This window comes from Bombina bombina, chromosome 2 (genome assembly GCF_027579735.1).
Source record: "Bombina bombina isolate aBomBom1 chromosome 2, aBomBom1.pri, whole genome shotgun sequence".
In the NCBI taxonomy this organism is placed as follows: domain Eukaryota; kingdom Metazoa; phylum Chordata; class Amphibia; order Anura; family Bombinatoridae; genus Bombina; species Bombina bombina.
Window position 1 is genome coordinate 1,159,770,186 of NC_069500.1, and position 23,862 is coordinate 1,159,794,047.

A 23,862-nucleotide genomic window follows, 5' to 3' on the forward strand; every position below is an offset into this window, starting at 1 on the left:
AAGCGATATTTAGCGCTCCACTTCGAATCTAGCCCTAAATATGTATATATCAACAGTGAAAACAGGGTGGGTTATTAAACAAAACAGAACATGCAGGTTTGAACATTTTTCATTTTGCTTCAATGATCAACTTTGCTCTGTTCTCTTAGTATTCTTTGCTGAAGAATATACCTAGGTAGGCCAAAAAACAGCAGTGCACTGCTGGAAGATAGCTGGTGATTGGTGGGTGCACACATATGTCTCTTGTGATTGGATCACAAGTTCAGCTAGCTCCCAGTGTAGTGCATTGTTGCTCCTGAGCCTACTCTTTAATAAAGGATATCAAGAGAGCTAAGTCCATTTGATAATAGAAGTAAACTGAAAAATTGTTTAAAATGACATGCTCTATCTGACTTATGACAGTTTCATTTTGACTTTTACTTTTTAATTATAATCAACACAATATAGTTCATTTCCATGAATGGTTTCTAGCACAACAAGCAAATACATATTTGATTTTTTGATCCATTTACTAGATAATGAATTTATTTATAAAGTGATATCTTTCCTCCCTCCTTTAGTTTCTTCCTCCATCCCTCCCGCCTTGTCACACACTGTATGTGCTGGTATTTCCTGTGTTATGAGGTCTGTTACCTTGGTAGTGCTTGCTTCTCTTTATGCATTGGCCTTTGTGCTGCTTAGGGTGCTTGTCAGTGTACAGCAATCTCTTTAGGTGTTGTATCTCTTATACAAGGGAACACATCTTGCTTTCTTAAAGACATAAAGCACCTTGTAATTACAAGATTTTTCTTCTGTCTTGCAATAAATTAGCATAATACGAGTGTGGTGTGACAGCATTCTAAATAAAAACATAACGGTTGCAGTTGTTTCACTGGTTTCCATTGTTCAACCACCAACACTTACATTATCTGGAACAGTTAATATGGACTTGTAACTGGAGTAGACAAAGTTTGCCACTGTAATTTTGTTAGAAAATCTTATATTGTATCTTATCATATTCTGTGCTGGGGCCAAATGCAGACATAGTTTGGCTTGTGATGTCTGCAGTTTTCACTTGTGACGTCTGCAGTTCCCACTGTTTTTTTTTTTTAAGTTACAGAAAAAGCACAAAATATTTTTTTTTTAGCTATCCATCATTAAATCTTTTATATTGCAATATTTCATGTCATTTAAGTGCTTGGTTGTTTCTTCACTTTCAGCCACTGCTGTAAGACAGTCTTCTCAGACTTTGCTTTATTTACCTGGCAGCTGGCCAACATTTGCTGTATTATTTGTGCTTAGATCTAAGTCTTATGTTCTTAATCTGTCCTTTCTGATTACTCAATAAACCTCCCTATTTCTGACTATTCTGCATGCACCTTCCCTGCTGGCCATGCTATTTCTGTACCAGTCTTGTTGGCTGTAACGTTCTGTTTGTAATGTTTGGATTTTACAGCCTGCCCCAGACATACTGATAATCACTCATCTTAGGGTCAGATTACACATATATATATATATACACCGATATAGTAAACTTTGCTTTGTCAGCATAATGTCATACATCAAAGAGATTGAAGGGTCACCGGCTATGAATTTTTGTATACAGAGTTTGATATCAGACCATGCAGCTGAAGGAGGAAAAAAACACTTCTGTGAATATATGTAATGTCGTATTTGAAAATACGCGAACATATTCGACCTTGGTATCTCATAGTAATGAAAAAGTGATTCAGCAGAACGCATTTGATAGTTTTCATCCAATAGTTGCTTCACTGACCTTAAACCTTTTTCAGCCCAAGATTTAAATACTTTTTGTTTAATACCTGGAGAAAATTGTGGATTACTAGTTATAGGCAGATATTCTGAAAAAAGTAAAATTAATGCCCAGACACGCGCAGAGCTTGTGCCATGCTAAAACTATGTTCTTAAATGAGATAAGCCAAACAACAGTCAAGGGTAAATGTCTAGGAGTAGAATGAAGTATGGCCTTTAAAGCCGATGGAAAAAATAAAATAAAATAAAAAAATGGCACTATATCAAAAGAGGATACTATATTGGTTTCAGCGATTCAATCTATGGCAAATTTTACCAAAGCCGCCAGATTATATAGCCTAACGTCTGGAAGTGCTAATCCGCCGGTTCCAAGATTTTGCATTAATCCAGCAAGAGCAATTTGGTTTTTTTTATCCTTCCAGATAAACTTGGAAAAGTAGCCATAAAGCTTACTCAGATCGTTATTTAATATAAAAAATGGCAAATTTTGAAGCGGATAAAGAAGACGTGGAAAAATAATTGATTTAATTAGTTTTACCTGAGCCGTCATAGATAGCGGAAAGGATGCCCATAGTTGAAGATCTGTTTTTATCTTTTGAAAGAGAGGCCGATAATCGGATAGATACCATACTTGGAATTCTTATACAATTCTAAACCTAAATATTTAATGGCATCTACCACTTTAAATAGGATCTTAAAAGGAAGAACCGTACATTTACCTACACACATTAATTCACTTTTCTCTAAATTAACCTTATACCCTGAAAATGAACTAAATTCTTCAGGACATTTTCAAATATCGGAATAGATTGATTAATATTTTCCAGAAACAGCAGTAGATCGTCTGCATAAAGAAGTGTTTTCAGTCGTTGAGTATCAAGGGGGATCCTTATTAAGATATCTCTTAATCGGACTGCTAGAAGCTCCAAAGCAACATTAAAAAGAAGAGGTGATAAGGGGCAACCTTGTCTCATGCCTCGCTGTAGTTTTATTTTAGAAGAAAGGGTCCCATTAATCAGTAAAAAGGACATGGGTTTTAGATATAATTTGTAAACATATTGGACAAAATTTCCATTGGAACCAAAATTCGCTAGAGCCCTAAACAGATGCCCCCAACCGATAGAGTCAAATGCTTTAACTGCATCTAAAGTGAGAACAGCCATATCCTGCGAGAGCGGGTTCTTTTGAAATTGATCAATATTTCATGCATAATCTAGAAAAGTAGTAACTTTACGTATATATTTTTTACCGGATTCCTTAATGACATAAAATCTGTCTGATCAGGATGGATGAGTTTATGTAGACAGGTAGAAAATCTTAAGGAAATATAATAGGGGCTAATATCTTATAATTAGTGTTTAACACAAAGATAGGCCTATAGGAGGCCGGACCCTCTGGATTTTTACCTTTCTTAAGAATGAGAGAGATATTTGCTGCTGACAAATAAGCCAAAATGGAGCTACCTAACATATAATAATCATTAAACAGATTCTCTAATACTGAAAGCAATTCTTCACTTAAACATTTATAAAATTCCACTGGCAACCCATCTGGACCCGCCACTTTATTCAATTTGAGTTAATCTATAGCTTTGCTTATCTCTTCTTTAGTAATAGGGGTATTAGGTGGGATCAGCTCCTCACACAGAATTTTAGGAATCTTAATCTTGGACCAGAAGATTAATTCTTCTTCTTGTGATTTTTGCTTAATGAAAAGATCTCTCTCTTTTTTACTTTCTGCATATTTACCCCAATTTATCAGGGAAGGATCAGAATTATATCTTCTCTATGCATTCCTTACCTGATTGGCTAATTGGATTCCCAATGCCTTATTTTTTTTCTTCCAAGTACTCAAATAAGCCTTCATTTTCCCACGTAAAACAGCTTTAGAAGCCTCCCAAAAGATTTCCGTTTGGTTACAATAAGCATTATTATGTATACAATATTCCTGACATTTTTGTTTTAACCATGATACAAATCTGGGATTGGTAAAAAGAAAGTGAGGGAAAAAGAAGGCAGATGTTTAAGGCTTATCCTTAACTAAGGAGGGGAAAGCCAAATATATAATCACATGATCTGATATCATAATATCTCTAATTTCAGCATCCAATTTACAAATAGACAGAGATTCAGAAATTAGGAATAGGTCAATCCTGGAAAATGTTCTATGAGCTTTAGACTCACACGTGAATAACTGGACATCAGGATTTTGAATCTGCCAAATATCTACCAAATTTAATTTAGAACAGAATTTTTTAAAGTACTTTGAACTTTTCTTATATTCTAACATATTTTTTTTTTTTTGTTTAATAATTTTTATTAAGGTTTATATTGATATGACATACAAACATGAGAAATACATCATCACATAATTAGCTTAACTATAACATAACACACTATAGTTTCAATTTCCAAAGTAACAGTGATCAGTGGTATATCATATTTAGAGTCTCAAATCAGAAGAAGGAAAACCTCAACATTTTTCCCTTTTTTTTGTTCTGCAACGCTCCTTTAGTAGTTAGTCAACCTTGAAGCATAATATAAGCATGCACATCAAAATATATAATGCTAATGAGCCTTTAAAGAATTGAGGAGCGATGAATGAGGGATGATGATAAAGGATAAATGATAGTAAATGATAACAATGATCTAAGCCTGTTGGAGGTTGACTAATGGGAGTCAGTCTAGGGTGAAATCTATGTGTCTAAAGCAATAAAGTGTCTCAAAATGTTTGGGGTAATGGAGGATAAAGGGAAGGGTAGGTGTCTGTGATTTGTCTTGCGGTATATACGAGGATGAACCGTGCTGAAAGTCACTGGTACACAATTTACCAGAGATCTATAACAATTTATATTCAAAGTGAACTCAAAGCTTCAATGTTTAACTAAAGAAGTGAGTTAGGTATTGAGCAAATATATGAGTAGATGAATCAATGAATGAGGGAATGAATGGGTATATGAATAAGTGGATGAGTGAATGAGTAGATGAAGGAAAAACTGTATTCCGATTTATTAAAATATGATATGCAAACAACAACACTAGGTGGACATAGCTTACATGAGTATGTGATTGAGTGGACGAATGAATGAGTGGGGGGAAGCCTGTTGGGTGAGCAAATGGATAAGCAGATGAATGAAAGTAGATAGAATGAGCAAATGAGTGAATGGTTAGGTTAAAAGTCGTATGGATAAATGGGCGAATGAATGAATAAATGGAGGAAGAGAAAAGTTTAAGGACATAAACCATAAATCTAGAACATATTAGAGATAATTATATATGTAGTTCCCTATGAAGCAAACTGCGCAAAACACTCTGGTCATAAACACAAATGCCAGAGTGTATTGGTGGGGCGGGGGGGGAAGTATAGAGTGGTACCATAGGCAAGAAGCATAAAACTCTACTCCAAAACTGACTAGATTAGTTGAGGTTGTGGTAATTGTGGACTAATACGTATGAAGCAAAACCTTGCAAATCTCCACATATCACTGTAAACTATATGTGAATTGAGCACCTAATTTGAGGTGACTCCTAAAACACAAGAATTTGCATAACACCCTTGAGATACAGTGTACACACCTGGGAAGAAGAGATAATTGAATCCACAGAAAGGTGTAGAGTATGATATTATAAGTGGATGGTTGCCATAAGAACAGTGAAAAATATGTATGGATAAAGCACAGGCGGGTGCAAAATTATTTAGCATGCCCCGTTATCTAGGCACGGGCCCTATACCCAGCAACAGGCACATACCTTAAGGAACCAATATCCATTACTAAGGGAGTATCAACACAACTACTACTATAGGTGGAGCGCCCAGCTAAAGGTGTAAATAGTCATGCTGTATTTAATGTGTTGACAAATCCTCCCATTAGGTTAAGAATTGACATAATAATTTCAGACCCAAGTGTGGCATCACTGTCTCCACGGCACAGATATTTCTCTCTTATTATAAATGATGCAGTTCCAGTGTAAAGAACTGTATGTATAGGTTACTGGACCTAAGACATGACAGGAAAAAATATTCAGGTTTATATGCAGGCAGAGATTGTGTAGTTGGGCATACAAATCTATATCTATCTTCATAGAAATAAGTAACCATATTTTTGACAACAGATACACTCACGCATCTATATTAGACAACAGACACACTCACGCATCTATATAGAAGAGGTTCAACCAACAGATAAACATATAAACATACGTTAAACTAAAGTGAAAGCAATATTTTCCAACTGCATTGCTGGACTTATGGCATCACAAGCTCTGTGTCCCAAAACTTGGTAGCAGGAAGTCCCAAATATATATATTAGATTATGAAATATATAAGATGCAGTCCGTATCATAAAGTATTGATCAGCACTTACAGTGAAATGTCTATTATAAAATGCTGCTAACTCGGGCGGTCCACATATCAGCGTGTGTATGAGTGCTACCTTTAGATGAAATGTCCACAACCCCAATAAAGTGTCTTAGGGGTAGTATGATCCAAGAAATAAAGTCTCTCAGCCGATCCCCTGTTTCCTTAGTAGCCGTTGTGTGCCTTCCAAAGCAAAGGGATATTTACATCCATGTTTAATTGATGCCAGTGAAGCGTTACAGAACCGCGTGGAGCCGATGTCTGCAATCAACATTCCCCTAATATGCAGAGGACCATCAGCAGCGTTGCTATACGAAACCTCCTGCCGGTATCTCAAGACCTCGCAAGGAAGAACCCCCTCGGAAGCACAAGCACTGGCCACGCTGTCTCCACATTTCCCCACATGAGGACAACGGCTCTCCTCGAGGCACTCCCCAGATTCAATGTAAGCGGTAGGGGTAGACAGATCATCTGAGACTGCTGTCGGGATGTTTCCTTCCTCAGTAGAGTAGCTTATCCTTTGAGAGGTAGAGAACATGTCATTGACATCGTTATTGACAAATGGCGGTTCAACATTGCCGCACTGTTCCACCAGTGTTTCCGTCAGCTTTGCAAAGTGCACATCTATCAGTGCACCTATTTTCTTCTCAAGCTCTTGTAGGAATAATGCCATAGTTAGGAGCTAATAAAAGGATGACATCCGCTCAGTCTAAACAGCGATCTACCATATCGCTTGAAGGGCAGGGTAGTATCTGAAAGTCTGATCCGTTGTGCTACGCACTTCATTTGTTCGGCACTTCTGCTTCAAAGTCTCAAGTAGTAGTTACATCAATCAATTCAGTAAATTTTAGGCTTCCCAGGGTATACAAAGATGAACTTAAGTGTTAAGTTTGGTAGGTGTTAGATGACAGTTTCACTAGCTCCATTTGCCAGCATTTGGGAAAAGCAGCCATCTTGGCCGCTGCTTGGTCACGCCCCTTCTAACATATTTTTATTCGAAAATCTATCCAATTCAGGACATAATGTCATATTAAAATCTCCACACAGCTCTAAATTCTCACCCTTATAGGAAAATACCTTGATTTAGTTTGTTTCCCAACACTCCATAGAGAATTTATTCAGGGCATATATATTACAAAATGTAAATTTCATATTTTTTATGACAATTTAAAGAAGAATAAATCTCGCATAGGAATCTATTTCCATATGAATAATATTATATTCAAGTTCCTTATGTAATAACACAGCAACCCCACATTTCTTATTAACCCTGACAAAAGTGATCACTTCCCCCACCCATTTTATCTTAAGTTTAGCAGCTTCCTGGTTGTTAAGGTGTGTTTCCAGGAGAAAGACAAGATCTGGTTTATGTTTGGCTAAGGTTTTAATAATTAGTTTACGCTTGATAGGGGAGGATATTCCTCCTACATTCCAAGGTAAAATCTTAATTCCATCCACCATCAGATCATCATGAAAATATTATTCCCGCAACATGAGACCACAAAAGAAGAGAGGGGAGGGGAAAGAGGGACGGCAAAGGGAGAGAGAGGGGAAGAGAATTTTTTTTTTTACAAAAAAGTAATTAAAAAACAATATATCCAGTATTTAAAAGGGTATCTTAAATTTGGTAGCACATATGATAACACCACTAGCTTCCATAGATAGAAAAAAACAACCTAATAATACGTTCCTTCTGATCTTACATAACAAAACTAGATTATTCGATACAATAGAATTAAATGCAATCATTTTGGAATGAATAAATTCTTTAACTTCAGATACGTCATTAAAAGTGAGCCTTGTACTTGTACTATAATTCTGGCAGGATAGAAAAGTCGAGCTTTTATACCTTTATTATTAACTGCATACAATATGGCGCCATCAGTTTCCTTTTAGAGGATATCTCACTAGAAAAGTCCTGAAACAGTAAAATCTTATTGTTTCCAAATAAAGGAGGATCAGCTCTCTTAAAAAGTTTTAATAATTTGAATTTGTCTTGGAATTTTAGTAACTTAAATATACACATTCTATTTCTTGGGGACCCATTCGCTAAAGATTCTTTGGGACCAATTCTGTGTGCCGTCTCGATAGCAATGGGTAAGAGTTGAGACGGCATACCTAGGACCTGGGGTAATAAAGTAGAGTTAAATTTAATTAGATCTTCAAATTCAGGTAGTTCAGGAAGTCCTACAATTCTAATATTGTTACGCCTGGAGCGATCCTCCAGGCGTGACTGCATACTATTAATTTTGGCGTCCTGTTTTTGGATTATATTTTCCTGAGCATTAACCTGATCTTCTAAATCGGAAATTCTTTTCTGCCTCTAGTATTCTGGTATTCTAGTATTCTGGTCTAAAATTGTTTGATCAAATCAAATTGTGGGGTAAATATTCCGGTCAATTGAAGTATCAAAGCTTGCATATCAATAAACAATGATGCAGAGTCAATCAGGGAATCTACACTGGTATCAGCCATCTTGGATTTTTTATCTTTAGGTTTCACAGGCATTTTGGGTAAATTAGTTTTCACCTGAGTGACAAATAACACACAAATAGCCAATTCAGTCTTGCTAGTTTCAACAAGTGACAAATAAAAAAAGGTACAGGAAGAAAAGAAATTGTGAATGTTTCGGCTCTTTTACCTTTTTTTTTTTTTATATATATATATTTTTCTTTTAAAGGCTCGTGAATAATTAATTAGTGAACTAGGCCTGTAAACTAGCTGATAGTCAGGGATGTGCAATTTATATCGCCCGATGCCCGGGACATGCAGTTCTGGGCACTGCGCAGGTGGATTTTTCCCACCTTTAGTCCTGTTGCGGGCTAGCAGTGCACCAGACATGGCCAGCGAGTCACAGACCAAGAGACGTGTTGAAACATATTTTACTATTTTATTATTACAGAGTACAGACAACGTAATCCTAAACTGAGCTCCACTGGAACAGAGGCAGGCACTGGGCGGGGGCAGAGGTTGCCAAAGAGATCTTATATTGTATGTAATGAGGGGCAGTGAGCGCTCGTTGATGCAATGTCTGGGGAGTTCCATAAGTTTTGCAAAGCAACGCCACACTGATTGGTTGGGAGCTAGTAAGCAAGGAATGAATAACCGTGGGGTTGTTACTGTGTTACGACTCATTGGCAGGAGGGCAGCGAGATGGCCAAAGCAAAATCACCATCAGGATAATGGTGAATAATAATGCTGGTGCTAAACGCCCACACACAATGAATCATGCTCCGCTCGTGTGACTGGTTATTAAATCACTAAACACTGCAGTCATTAGGGTACGTACGGCGAAGTGACATGCTTTAACATCATTAACTGCAGCACATGTTCATGGCCCAATAGCGGAGTTACCGTTTTCCAGTAGTTCGTGTCCCACGCTGCTGATTGTCACACAAGCATGGAGTACAAGTAGTATCCCAGTAGTTCACATGCTGAGCGGCATAGAAGTAAGTCAGCATGTGAACTACTGGGATACTACTTGTACTCCATGCTTGTGTGACAATCAGCAGCGTGCGGCTCGAACTACTGAAAAACGATAACTCTGCTATTGGGCCATGAACATGTGCTACAGTTAAAAGGGGCTCTTACTGTTACATGGGTGCACTGCAGTTAAAAGGAGCGCGTAATTGTGGAAGCAGAAGTGTTTAGCGCAGGGCTTACAAACCTGGGCACAAATTGTGCCTTTAAATGGGTCTGGTCCTAACAGTTGTTTGGAGCCCACAACCTGCCCATGGTCCCCCCAATTATCCCTGCTAACCGCCACTTGCAACTGCCCTCACAGCAAAAAGTGCAGATTAATACTATGCACCAGAGATTTTTTATGCAGGTGCACTAAGAGAACTTCTACCTTTTTAATGCCTCTAACAATACAGGGGATACAAGCTTCAAAGCAACACCTATTATCTAAAGAGAAAATACACCACAATCACCTACACAAAACACACACTACACACAACCCCCCCCCCCCCACACACACACACACAAACACATGCAAGAAACAAGTTATCTGCACACTGGGTGAATTTTGAGGTGAAAACCTATATCCACCCCATATTTGCATCAAACTGATGAAAGTAACCCTTTAAGGCTATGGCAAGATGTACAATTTTAAACAGGATGACGTTAAAAAAAAAATTCAGATGAAAGCGCAAAGTTACCCTACGTAACGGTATAAAAAGCCATCTTTAAAAATGAAAACCCTCATAGACTGACATTAAAATAAACCAGCTTTAGCTCATATGCCAGCCTACTAGTACTTGCATTAACTTTATCCCGATGACAACTAAGCAAGTGGCCATCAAACACCACAGGTTAAAATATTTTTTTTTATTTAATAATGTTTTAATTTAATAATTTTACATTTCCAATATAATATTGTATTTTAATTTAATACTACTACAAGATCTGTGTGCCAGCTATACCCAGGTTCCTCTGTACACTGGGCTAATGTGTCCCTCAGTCCCATAAAATTATGGGGGGAGATAAAAAACTAAAATTAAAATCCTCCATGTCTCAAAATTAAATCAATGTAAATATTTGCATAGGAAATTAACACATCTAGGCTAGTATCCCCGCTCGCTTTTCCCCAGAAATTCTTAATATACAATGTTTACCAATGCACAAGAGAATTGTGGGTAAGATATGCAAATTAGATATGCAAATTCTCAGTTTTTTGCTTCAAAAAAACTGTTTTCACACAGCAAACCTTTTAACAGGATTATGACAGCAAACCAGAAATCACTCACTAGACAAGCCTGTTTCGTTCTTTTTGGAACTCATCAGTAGGAGATAGATTTCTGGTTGCTGCATTAATAAAGCTATTTTCATGGTTAAACCAAAATTCATTAAAATTATGGGGGGAGATAAAAAACTGAAATTAAAATCCTCCATGTCTCAAAATTAAATCAATGTAAATATTTGCATAGGAAATTAACACATCTAGGCGAGTATCACCGCTCGCTTTTCCCCAGAAATTCTTAATATACAATGTTTACCAATGGTTTGCTGTGTGAAAACAGTTTTTTTGAAGCAAAAAAACTGAGAATTTCATATCTAATTTGCATATCTTACCCACAATTCTCTTGTGCATTGTGATATTTGACCCACATTGATTTTAAGATAGGTCATATAGGCTCAATTCCCCTTTTCTTGTACTCTCTTTTGTCTATTTTGATACTACTGGTGGTATCAGGGGTTGGCCTATCCATTAATCAGTACAACATGGAAGAAACACAGCATGTATCACAACAGTTTTTTGCATTAAGACCAGACACGGCACGCTACAATGACACTACTGACTGTGACCTTATATTTTCTGAAGACAAAGGTGCCCTCACTTTGGGAACACTTTTTGATCAAATGAAGGTTTTACTACTAAAAGAACTTAAAGCACAATGGGATGTGTGGACATTCAAAAGTTACATTAAAACTTGAATGATACCAAGGGGACTAAGGATATACAAGTTCCCAACATTTGAAGAAGACATAAATGATAAGGACTTTATTAATACATGGAATGATATCTTATCTGAATGTTCCTCTCGGTTGATGCTTATGTTAGTTAAATATAGGTCACAGGATTTGAGCAAAATTAAGAAGGAAATTGGTGAATTGCAGGTTGAATTAAATAAGAGAAGTTCAGAGTCCAATTTTATTAAATATGATAACATCTTACAACATTCAGTGGCACAGGGTAAATCGCAGATAATAGAAAGTAAACATTTGAAATTTATGAGAGATAAAACTGATTATGACTCATACATAAGTGCAGGAGACTGAGGAACTACAAACACAAAAGCTAACTTGCGCAAGTTACAGAAACAAAAGAATTGTCTACAGTTTGGTGCTGTAATCAGAGCACTTCTACAAAGACCAGTGACAAGGTAACACAAAGAAAACTGCCTACCGGAACCCCTTGTCTGAGAGTCAAACTGAGGACACATAGGAACTGCCGGGAAGCCGTGAGTAGTAACAGCTCACAAGAGAGGGTAAGAAAATCACCCCTAAACACTGTTTGGAACATTCCTTTTCTACAAATTAAGCTCACTGAGGATACAAAGAGGTAACTGTGAAACCGTAATATATCATAACATAAATATAAGGATAAAGAACACAGCCCTCAGTAATTTATCTCCAATTACTTACAAATGCTTTGATGAACTTTTTAGATACACAAAATTACAACCAATATAAGTAAACAGCCATTGTGGGGACACCATTTATAATCAGTCTTGCATTTAAATTGTTTTAACTAATTGTTAGTTTTTGCTACATATTTGTAATTTTAAATTTGATGAAATATAGATATAACATATCAAATAGAGACAAATATTATTAATTGTGTTGAAATAAAAGAATACATTCTATCTAAAATCTTTGAACAAAGGATACAAAAGAGCAGATAAATCCTTTTATTTGTGTATGAAACAAATGTATATCTGAATTTTAGAAATTTTATGAATTGATCGATATAGTGTTGCAACACTTAGGGATTGTGATTTATTTTATCTTGGAATTATCATGTTTTTATTTTGAAAATAAATTGTAGAAGAATTTTTCACTTATTCTGTCCAAGGTCCAGTTTTTTCTACATATTTAGCTAACGACTTCCATACACACCTTTATCCCTTTTGCAGATTAAGCACCTAATCTCCATAACTTTTTCACTTTATACACCTTTCTATCTGGGAAGTAGATAGTAGGAGAATAAGGCAAGGGATATTAACTCTTAAGCGCTAGTTTATTTAACCCCCTTTTTTTGCTAGTTTTGCATAACCAACACAGTTATATTTATATATTTTTTACCTCTGTGATTATCTTGTATCTAAGCCTCTGCAGACTGCCCCTTTATTTCAGTTCTTTTAACAGACTTGCAGTTTAGCCAATCAGTGATGGCTCCCAGGTAACTTCACGTGCATGAGCACAGTGTTATCTATATGAAAAACATGAACTAACATCCTCTAGTGGTGAAAAAGCTGTTAAAATGCATTCTTAAGAGGCGGACTTCAGGGTCTAAGAAATTAGCATATGAACCTCCTAGGTTAAGCTTTCAACTAAGAATACCAAGAGAACAAAGAAAAATTGGTGATAAAAGTAAATTGGAAAATTGTTTAAAATGAAATGCCCTATCTGAATCATGAAAGTTTTTTTTGGACTAGACTGTCCCTTTAAAGCCAAATATTTAACACCAACATAATAATATAATATATGTGTGTCTATCCCAATACAGATTTATCAACATATGCAAACCAATAAATAATTAAATCTAAATCTTGACCAAAGATACAGAATAAGATGTATTACTTTATAAACCAATCAAATCAAAACAATGCAAAAAAAAAACAAATGAAATATATAAATCTAACAAATAATTGTATTTAATTTGATTACATTTTATTTTTCATTCTACAAAATAGCTCATATCCCATTCACGGTTCAAACCCAAGGGGGTGATAGTCCTCAATCTGTATATCCAATACAGTTCTTGTTTGAGTAATAATTTACTTCTATCACCTCCCCTGGAAGGGAACATTATGCGATCTATGACTTGAACCTTCATATCAAAAACATTAGTCATATGAGTTAGATTGAAGTGCATAGCTACTGCGGATTCTTTAACATATTCTCTTGTGTCCCTAATATGTTCCCTAACCCTAGATCTGAGCTCTCTTGTTGTTTGACCTGTATATTGTAAATGACAAAATTTACACTCCAGTAAATATACTACAAAAGTAGACCTACAGTTTGCATAGAACTTGTGCACAAATTCCTCCTCAGTTACAGTACTTCTAAAGCCATTCCCAACATGCACAAAACCACATGTAATACAGGGACCATGGCCACATTTATAGGTCCCTTTCTTTTTATCCAATTACTTCTGTCTGTTTGATCAGTGCAAACCAAGCTTGGTGACAATGTAGAGGATAAGGTTAGCGGTCTTTTTGGGACAAATTTACATGTACCTATATATGGTCTAAGAGGAGTATCATCCTCAAGCAGATGAAGATTTTTCTTCAAAATGGAGCATATTTTGTAAAATTGGCCTGAATATTCCGTAGAAAAAAACTACCATTTCCTGAGAGATAGATTTTTGTCTCTTAAATCCTTGGATTAACTCATTTTGGGACTTACTCCTTATCTCATTATATGTCTGATTCAAGAAACTTTCATCATAACCTCTCTCTTTAAGGCGTCCAATTAGTGCCTTCGCTTGCTTCGCTTGTTCTTCGGTGTTAGTATTTCTACGCAAACGCATAAGCTGACCACTGGGAATAGACCGCACTAAATGTGGTGGATGACAAGATTTAGCATGTAAAATTGTTATCCCATCAGTCAGCTTACGAAAAGTATCACTCACAACTACTCCAGTATCGATGTCTCCTATTAAAGTGAGGTCTATGAAATTAGCAGTGGTTCCATAGGTGTCACCTATAAACCTAAGATTAAACTCATTATGACTCAAATAAGCAAGAAAATTAATGTATTCAAACGGTTCCTTGACAACAAAAATCAAGTCGTCTATGAAACGCAAGTAAAATACAATCTGACTCCTGAAAGGGTTAGATTCAGAATACAAATACAAATTCTACCACAATCCCACATACAGGTTTGCGAACGATGGAGCAAATTTTGCTCCCATAGCCGTCCCGCAAGCCTGTATGTGGAATTCTCTGTCAAACATAAAAAAATTATGCTTTAACAGAAATTCAATAATCTCACATATAATTAGCTTAATCTCCTTTGAGAATTTAGTCTGCATATCAAAAAAGTATCTCATAGCTTGTACACCAAGATGATGGGGTATACTTGAATACAGTGCAGTGGCATCTACCACTACCCATCTGTATTCCTTTTCCCATCTTAGATTCCTCAGCATTTGTAAGAGATGGGTCGAATCTCTTAAATAACTCTTCAGACCCCTCAGCAGGGGCTGCAATATCGAATCAACCCATTCAGAAGTAGGTTCAAATAATGACCCAATCCCCGAGATGATAGGACGTCCGGAGGTTGGGTCATGCTCTTGTGGGTTTTAGGTAAATAATGAAAAATCTGAATCCGTGGATTCTCTGAAACCAATAACCCAACCTGATCCCTGGTGAGGAGTCCGACAGCTATGGTCTGTTCCAGTAATTTTAACAGCTTGGATTTAAACAAAAGCGTAGGGTTGGAATCAAGTTTCCTATAATTATTACAATCTCTAAGTTATCTGTTACTCTCTGAGATATAATCATTCTTATTAAGAATGACCACATTTCCGCCTTTGTCTGAATTCCTAATGACAATACTTTTATCATTCTCAAGTGATGTTAAGGCAGCCCTTTCTTTATTTGTCAAATTATATGTTTTTTTCTTATTCTGTTTAACAGTATTTTCTAGCGCTAAAATCTCCCTTTCAACTCTCTTTTGATACAAGTTTAATGCAGGACCTCTAAATTGGATGGGATAAAAACTAGAAGAATGTTTGACAGGGACTGGGGTATCCCTATCCTCCATACCAAAATTACTTTCCATGTTTCTAAGATCTTCTAATAAAATATTATCCCTAAAATCCAATAAATATTCAGTACACCCATGAATAGTTTCACCATTTTGACTGGCACCAATAACCTCATTTTGTACAGTATCACTAGTGGAACCTTCGCCCTGCACCGAAAAAAACCTCTTCAATGTTAACTTTCTTATGAATTTGTTTATATCCAACAACGTTTTAAAAGCTGAAAAGGTGTTGGTCGGCGCAAAACCAAGTCCCCTAGATAATAGATTTGTTCACTAGTTAAATTAATGTCCGAAAGATTAATAATAGTTAGTCCTTCTTGTTCACTTTGGACTTCCTTCCGGACTTTCTTCACTCTTCTCCCAGCTCTTCTTGTCTTTTTTCCTATAGGGACAGCTGATGGTTCTTTAATTTTTGGACGAACCACCATTTCTTCCTCCTCTGCACCATCATCACCACCTCCATCAGATACCTGCAAAGACAAGGAAGAACAGGAGGATAGAGAAGAGGAAGAAAGAAGAGAAGAAGAGGACGAAGAAGAAGATGGTGAAACAGAAAGAGGTGCAGATGCTCCACTGTCATCAGACATGTTAGACTCCTGTTCAGAGTTTTCAGTCGAAAAAACAACTCTGCGCTTGTTGTTTTTCTTCAGAATAGATTTGGGAACCACATGAGAAACTTCATCTGTATTTCCATTTTTTTTTAATTTTGTTGTGAATGTTCATCTTTATTGGTGGACACATTCTTCTTATTTTTTCCAGTTCCCTTCTTAATATATCTCCCTTTGGGCTTGTGTTTGAATTGCGACCAATTATAAACTTTATTATTGGCATAATCTTCACGACTGAATTTGGTGCCCTTTCTATTAGCAAATTCTTCATCTGATTTCTTTATCTTGTTCTTTAACACAGTTTTGAATTCTTTATATTTGTCATCCGCTTTAAATCCTTTAAGGTCACTCCTAACAGAGGTTATCTGCTCCTTTAATTTATCCCTTTTGTAATTCTTGCTTTTATTCACAATGTCCATTAACTTAAGTGAGCAAATGGTATGAGCCTCATTCCATTCCTCTGTTAGCTCAGGAACCTCTAAATCAAAAGAAGGATATTTCTTGATGCATAATCTTCTAGGGATTTTTCTGGCATAAATATAGTGATCAAAAGAGACCACATCCCACATCAGTCTTAAATCATTGAGCAACAATTTTTCCAACCGAAAAAATAAGCCCTTAAGGGTATTGTTAGTTCCACCTGAGGTGTCATTTGTCATAAAGATTTTCTCAAAAAACGTTTTCTATGTTCCACATTGAAGATTGATTTATTAAAACTCATATTCTCTTCCTCCATAGCAAGTGTAATAAAAGATAGCCAAAAATAGTACCCTTGAGAATTATATGGCCCTTAATGTGTAATCATTTTGAACCAAGGTACCCCAATACAAACCCCAACTACATTAACTGACACACTACATGCCCCAGCATTTAAAACCTTCCTAACACCCCTTCTCCTTATGCTGTATCCCAGAAAATAAAACATAACTTTACAAAACCCCAAAATGTAGCGCTGTAATCTCAGGTCATTGCAATGTCTATCTTTAAAGGGACACTCAATCAAAATTAAACTTTCATTATTCAGATAGTGCATGCAATTTAAAACAACTTTCCAATTTACTTCCATTAACAAAATGTGCAAAGTCTTTTTATATTTAAACTTTTTGAGTCACAAGCTCCTACTGAGCATGTGCAAGAATAAGCGTGTATGCATTTGTGAATGGCTGATTGCTGTCACATGGTACGTGTATGCATTTGTGATTGGGTGATGGCTGTCACATGGTACAGGGGAAGTGGAAAAAGACATAACTTTTAAAATTGTCAGAAAAATAATTACTACTCATTTGAAGTTCAGACTAAGTGCTATTACATTGTCGTGTTATCTTGCATTTGTTGATTATGCAAATCTACTATGTTGACTGGTCCTTTAAGCTTTTCTGGCCACCAGCAACTGGATCCCTTGTTTTTCTTTTTCTTGCTTTGGTCTGAGCCCTGTTTGGACTTCCCTTATATTCATTGAAACTTTGATGCAATTTTGACTGGTTATTAGATCAATCAAACAGAATTGCAATGGGAGGGCTCACTCTAAAAATGTCTTCCTACTCTTAAGCAACAACCACACAAAATAAACTAGTAAATAACAAAAATTGTGGCTATTTAAATAAATAGTCAGAAAATATAATTGTGATTGTCTCTTAGGATTCAAAATAACACAGTGTGAATCCAGTTTTATTAAAATATGACTTTTATTAATTTTTCACATGATCCACAGGCATATAAACAACTTTTCGGGCCTACTGTAGGCCCTTAGTCATATTTACGACTAAGAAACAGGACTAAGAGCCTATAGTAGCCCAAAAATGTTGTTTCTATGACTGTGGACCCTGTGAAAAATTAGAAAAGGTCCTATTTTAATAAGGCTGGATTCACAAAGTTGTTTTAGATTTAGGAGGGTTGTGGCAGTCCTGTATTCTGTGCCTGTGCTGGTTGTGTGTTGTCTTCCAAATCTGTTGATTTTATTGTCTCTTAGAATTAAGCTGACAATAATGTTTTGTTGTTAGTCCAAGAATTGTGCTGTTTGCATCTATTTTACTTAAATTAATATTTCTGCCCCTTCCATCTGTTTCTTTCACTTTAATGGCGTTCCCATTTATCAGATAAATCCTCCACCCACTTTCCATTTCCCTAATTTGCAAGGTTCCCACAAAAATAAAGTTGAGATCAAAAATAAAAAGTTATGAAGACAATGTAGTAAAATAATGTGAAAAAGAAAGAGCGCAGACCTCCTCCAATATAAAAGTCCAAAATTTATTAATTCAAGTAAGGATAAAATCCTACAGCATAGGAAATAAGAACATGAGAAAAGGGGTTTGACTAGTTTAGGCTTGTGGCCGTAATCAAAAGGTTTATCCTCACTTGCAGTCTCTCCCCCCTTCAGTCTCCGCTCTTGGATACCACAAAGCTACACTCTTACCTGGATTGCTGTTCGTTACAGTCGGCAACACTGGATTGCTGAACAGATGACCCAACCAATGGAATCCGGCATAACCGCACACACCCCCACGCTAACGTCAAGTCTTGTCTTCCGGGCAAGTGAGAAGGAGAGGCAATAGTAACTTACGATCGGTAAGTGAGCAGGCAACAGTGCCTATATGCCTACACCTAGAATTGCACATGTTCCAGACTGGAGACGGTGACATTTAGCAGGACATTTCGGCAGAAGGGTGAGTGAATATATAGATATCCCCTACTCCGCAAAAGTGGATGCTGATTTTGAACTCTGAATTGTTTGGGGTTGCTGTGTGCGGTTTAAAGTACACTGTGTGCAGAATTATTAGGCAAGTTGTATTTTTGAGGATTAATTTTATTATTGAACAACAACCATGTTCTCAATGAACCCAAAAAACTCATTAATATCAAAGCTGAATATTTTTGGAAGTAGTTTTTAGTTTGTTTTTAGTTTTAGCTATTTTAGGGGGATATCTGTGTGTGCAGTTGACTATTACTGTGCATAATTATTAGGCAACTTAACAAAAAACAAATATATACCCATTTCAATTATTTATTTTTACCAGTGAAACCAATATAACATCTCAACATTCACAAATATACATTTCTGACATTCAAAAACAAAACAAAAACAAATCAGTGACCAATATAGCCACCTTTCTTTGCAAGGACACTCAAAAGCCTGCCATCCATGGATTCTGTCAGTGTTTTGATCTGTTCACCATCAACATTGCATGCAGCAGCAACCACAGCCTCCCAGACACTGTTCAGAGAGGTGTACTGTTTTCCCTCCTTGTAAATCTCACTTTTGATGATGGACCACAGGTTCTCAATGGGGTTCAGATCAGGTGAACAAGGAGGCCATGTCATTAGATTTTCTTCTTTTATACCCTTTCTTGCCAGCCACGCTGTGGAGTACTTGGACGTGTGTGATGAAGCATTGTCCTGCATGAAAATCATGTTTTTCTTGAAGGATGCAGACTTCTTCCTGTACCACTGCTTGAAGAAGGTGTCTTCCAGAAACTGGCAGTAGGACTGGGAGTTGAGCTTGACTCCATCCTCAACCCGAAAAGGCCCCACAAGCTCATCTTTGATGATACCAGCCCAAACCAGTACTCCACCTCCACCTTGCTGACGTCTGAGTCGGACTGGAGCTCTCTGCCCTTTACCAATCCAGCCACGGGCCCATCCATCTGGCCCATCAAGACTCACTCTCATTTCATCAGTCCATAAAACCTTAGAAAAATCAGTCTTGAGATATTTCTTGGCCCAGTCTTGATGTTTCAGCTTGTGTGTCTTGTTCAGTGGTGGTCGTCTTTCAGCCTTTCTTACCTTGGCCATGTCTCTGAGTATTGCACACCTTGTGCTTTTGGGCACTCCAGTGATGTTGCAGCTCTGAAATATGGCCAAACTGGTGGCAAGTGGCATCTTGGCAGCTGCACGCTTGACTTTTCTCAGTTCATGGGCAGTTATTTTGTGCCTTGGTTTTTCCACACGCTTCTTGCGACCCTGTTGACTATTTTGAATGAAACGCTTGATTGTTCGATGATCACGCTTCAGAAGCTTTGCAATTTTAAGAGTGCTGCATCCCTCTGCAAGATATCTCACTATTTTTGACTTTTCTGAGCCTGTCAAGTCCTTCTTTTGACCCATTTTGCCAAAGGAAAGGAAGTTGCCTAATAATTATGCACACCTGATATAGGGTGTTGATGTCATTAGACCACACCCCTTCTCATTACAGAGATGCACATCACCTAATATGCTTAATTGGTAGTAGGCTTTCGAGCCTATACAGCTTGGAGTAAGACAACATGCATAAAGAGGATGATGTGGTCAAAATACTAATTTGCCTAATAATTCTGCACTCCCTGTATTGTATGCATCGGTTATTGCAGTTACTGGGTCGCTATCTAGAGGCTGTGTCATACCCTCCACTTTATACGGATTTGCAGTCTGGGACGCTTTAAAGGTTGCTGGGTGATCGCTCACAGTAATTACAAGTGGATACAAGGTGTTATCAGATCATATTGACTAGGAATACCTCACAGGGAAATTGTTTTTTATCCAATGTAGTAAAATGGCTGATATTTTATTATTGACACAAAAACACAGAAAGCAAAGTAAAATAATAAATGTTCTCTGACACAGTCAAACTTTACATTACGCTTCCTTAATTTTATTTAAGTGGGAACTTTTTAAATCAGTGAAAGCGAAAATGGGTGGAGGGTTTATCTGATAAAGTGGAACCCCATTACAGGGTAAGAAATAGATGGCAGTAGTTTGTATACTCTTTTTTTATATACTACTATAATCCTAGTAAGCCTAACTCTTCATTAGAAATAAATATATTGTATATATAAGTTACATTATTGATATTGAAATGTAACATACTGTTTTTATGTTTTGGCAGCAGAGTACAATTTCATCACCTGGCTGTTTTTTTAAAAATTGTTTTAATAAAAGTTAAGCTTTAATATTTGTATAAATTATTACATATATTTTGTAATTTGTGCAACAATTAATCTCTTATAATGCCAAACTCTTATAGATTTGGATTTACTGAAATGCAGCAAACCAACATTATTCTTCCTCTCTTCACATATTTATAGCTAAACTGTCCTAGGAATGTCTGCGGATAATCTTGAAGCCTTGTCCCAGGAGGATGAGATACTTATTAGGTGTAATGAGCTGCAGGGGTCGGTGGATGCTTTTTTTTTTTCTTAAAGTAACCCTTCAGCCTGAGGTCAGTGCCTAAATACTGTATAATGAACTTGGTAAAGGTTAAAGAGACACATTATTGTAAGATGTGTATCCCCTTAATTTGTTCCATTTACTTTGTTTTGTTTTTTATACCAGCTGCGCAGTATTACATTTATGAGAAAATGTCATTTTGGTTTTATTTTTTAAACTGTGACTGCTCAAGAATATGAACTTTCAAATCTACTGCAGAATAAGAAGAAAAAAAAGATTATCGTATTTTCTGTATACACAAAGGTCAGTGATAGGGTTTTTAAATTTTTTTATGTTTGGTAGTTTCAATGAGGAATAAAAGGCTATTTTAATTGCAAAAATAATCCTTAAGGAGCAATGTCCAATACATTTAAAAGGACACTACTGTAAAATGTTCTCTCCATTACTGTGTTCTCATGGCCAGTTTTACCTGTTTGAGTGTATTTATTTGTTTGCCAGTCTCCTTTGCCATTATTTGTTATTTGAAATATCTAATTTTGCCTACTGTATCCCCACCTACAACGCCTTATGGTAATAAAAGAAAAACAACTTTAAATGTCCTATTATTTAGAAACCTACATATACATACAGATTTAGAAACACTTGTATGCTATCCTTACAGGGACAGGAATGAGCAAGCAATCTGTTTTACAAAGGAAGTGGTAGCTTCTCACAATGAGATATGTAATTCTATACCTGGTTGTCTTTCAAATGGATAATTTATTATTATTATACAGATTCCGCAGCGCTATTAACAAAGGCGGAGTACAACAAAACAATTATAGGTATCAAATGGGTAGAGGGCTCTGCCAAGAGTTGCACTGTTGTAGTCAGCTCTTGAGAAGGTGATCAACAAACGCTGGACTCTTAGGCTTACATGCTAAGGGGGTTCAGGGGATAGCAATGGAGGAGAGGAACTGATATAAAGAAAGGTTAGCGTAGGTTGTATGCATCCCTAAACAATAGAGTCTTCAGGGAGCACTTGAAGCTTTTAAAGCTAGAAGAGAGTCTTGTGGAGCGAGGCAGAGAGTTCCACAAGATGGGAGCCAGTCTGGAGAAGTCCTGTAAACGGGAGTGTGATGAGGTGACAAGAGAGGAGGAGAGTAGGAGGTCGTGGGCAGAGCGAAAGGGATGGGACAGAGAGTATTTGGAGACAAGGTCTGAGATATAGGGGGGAGCAGTGCAGTTGAGGGCTTTGTATGTCAGAATGAGAATTTTGTGTTTGATCCTAGAGGCAAGAGGAAGCCAGTGAAGGGATTGGCAGAGAGGTGCAGCAAATGAAGAGCGACGTGTAAAGAAGATGAGTCTGGCAGAGGCATCCATTATGGATTGTAAAGGAGCTAGGTGGTAGGTGGGGAGACCAGAGAGGACAGAGTTGCAGTAATCGAGGCGGGAGAGAATGAGAGAGTGGATTAAAATCTTAGTTGTGTCTTGTGTAAGGAAGTTTCTAATTTTAGAGATGTTTTTAAGGTGGAAGTGGCAGGCTTTAGCCAATGACTGAATGTGAGGAGTGAAAGAAAGATCTGAGTCAAATGTGACCCTGAGACATCGGGCATGCGGGGTAGGGGTAATGATGGAGTTGTCGACAGTTATAGAGAGATTGGGGGTGAAGAGTTTAGAAGAAGGGGGAAAATAAGGAGCTCAGTTTTGGAGAGATTTAGCTTGAGGTAGTGAGAGGACATCCAGTTGGAGATGTGAGAAAGACAGTTAGTGACACGGGTTAGCAAGGAAGGAGAAAGGTCTGGTGCAGAGAAGTAGATTTGGGTGTCATCAGCATACAAATGATATTGTAAACCGTGGGACTTTATTAGGGAACCTATTGATGACGTGTAGATTGAGATGAGAAGGGGACCGAGGACAGAGCCTTGCGGTACTCCAACAGAAAGTGGTGTAGGGGCAGAGGAGGCCCCAGAGAAGGCTACACTAAAGGTATGGTTTGACAGGTAGGAAGAGAGCCATGAGAGGGCTGTGTCACATATGCCGAAGGATTGGAGGGTTTGGAGCAAGAGAGGGTGGTTAACAGTGTCAAAGGCTGCGGACAGATCAAGGAGGATAAGCAGAGAGAAGTAGCCTTTTGATTTTGCTGTAAGTAGGTCGTTGGTAACCTTAACAATTGCTGTCTCTGTGGACTGATGGAGACGAAATCCAGATTGCAATGGGTCAAGGAGGGAGTTTATTGTAAGGAAATGGGATAGGTGTGCATAAGCTAGTTTTTCGAGAAGCTTTGATGCAAGAGGGAGGAGGGAAATAGGGCGCTAGTTGGATGGGGAGGTAGGATCAAGGGAAGGTTTTTTGAGGATAGGTGTGACCAGTGCATGTTTCAGTGATAAGGGAAATATACCGGTGCTGAGGGAGAGGTTGAAAGTTTGTGTGAGTATAGGGGTAAGGGTGGCAGAGAGGGAGGGGAGTAGCTGTGAGGGGATAGGGTCAAGGGGACAGGTAATGAGGTGAGAGCACAGTATAAGTGCCG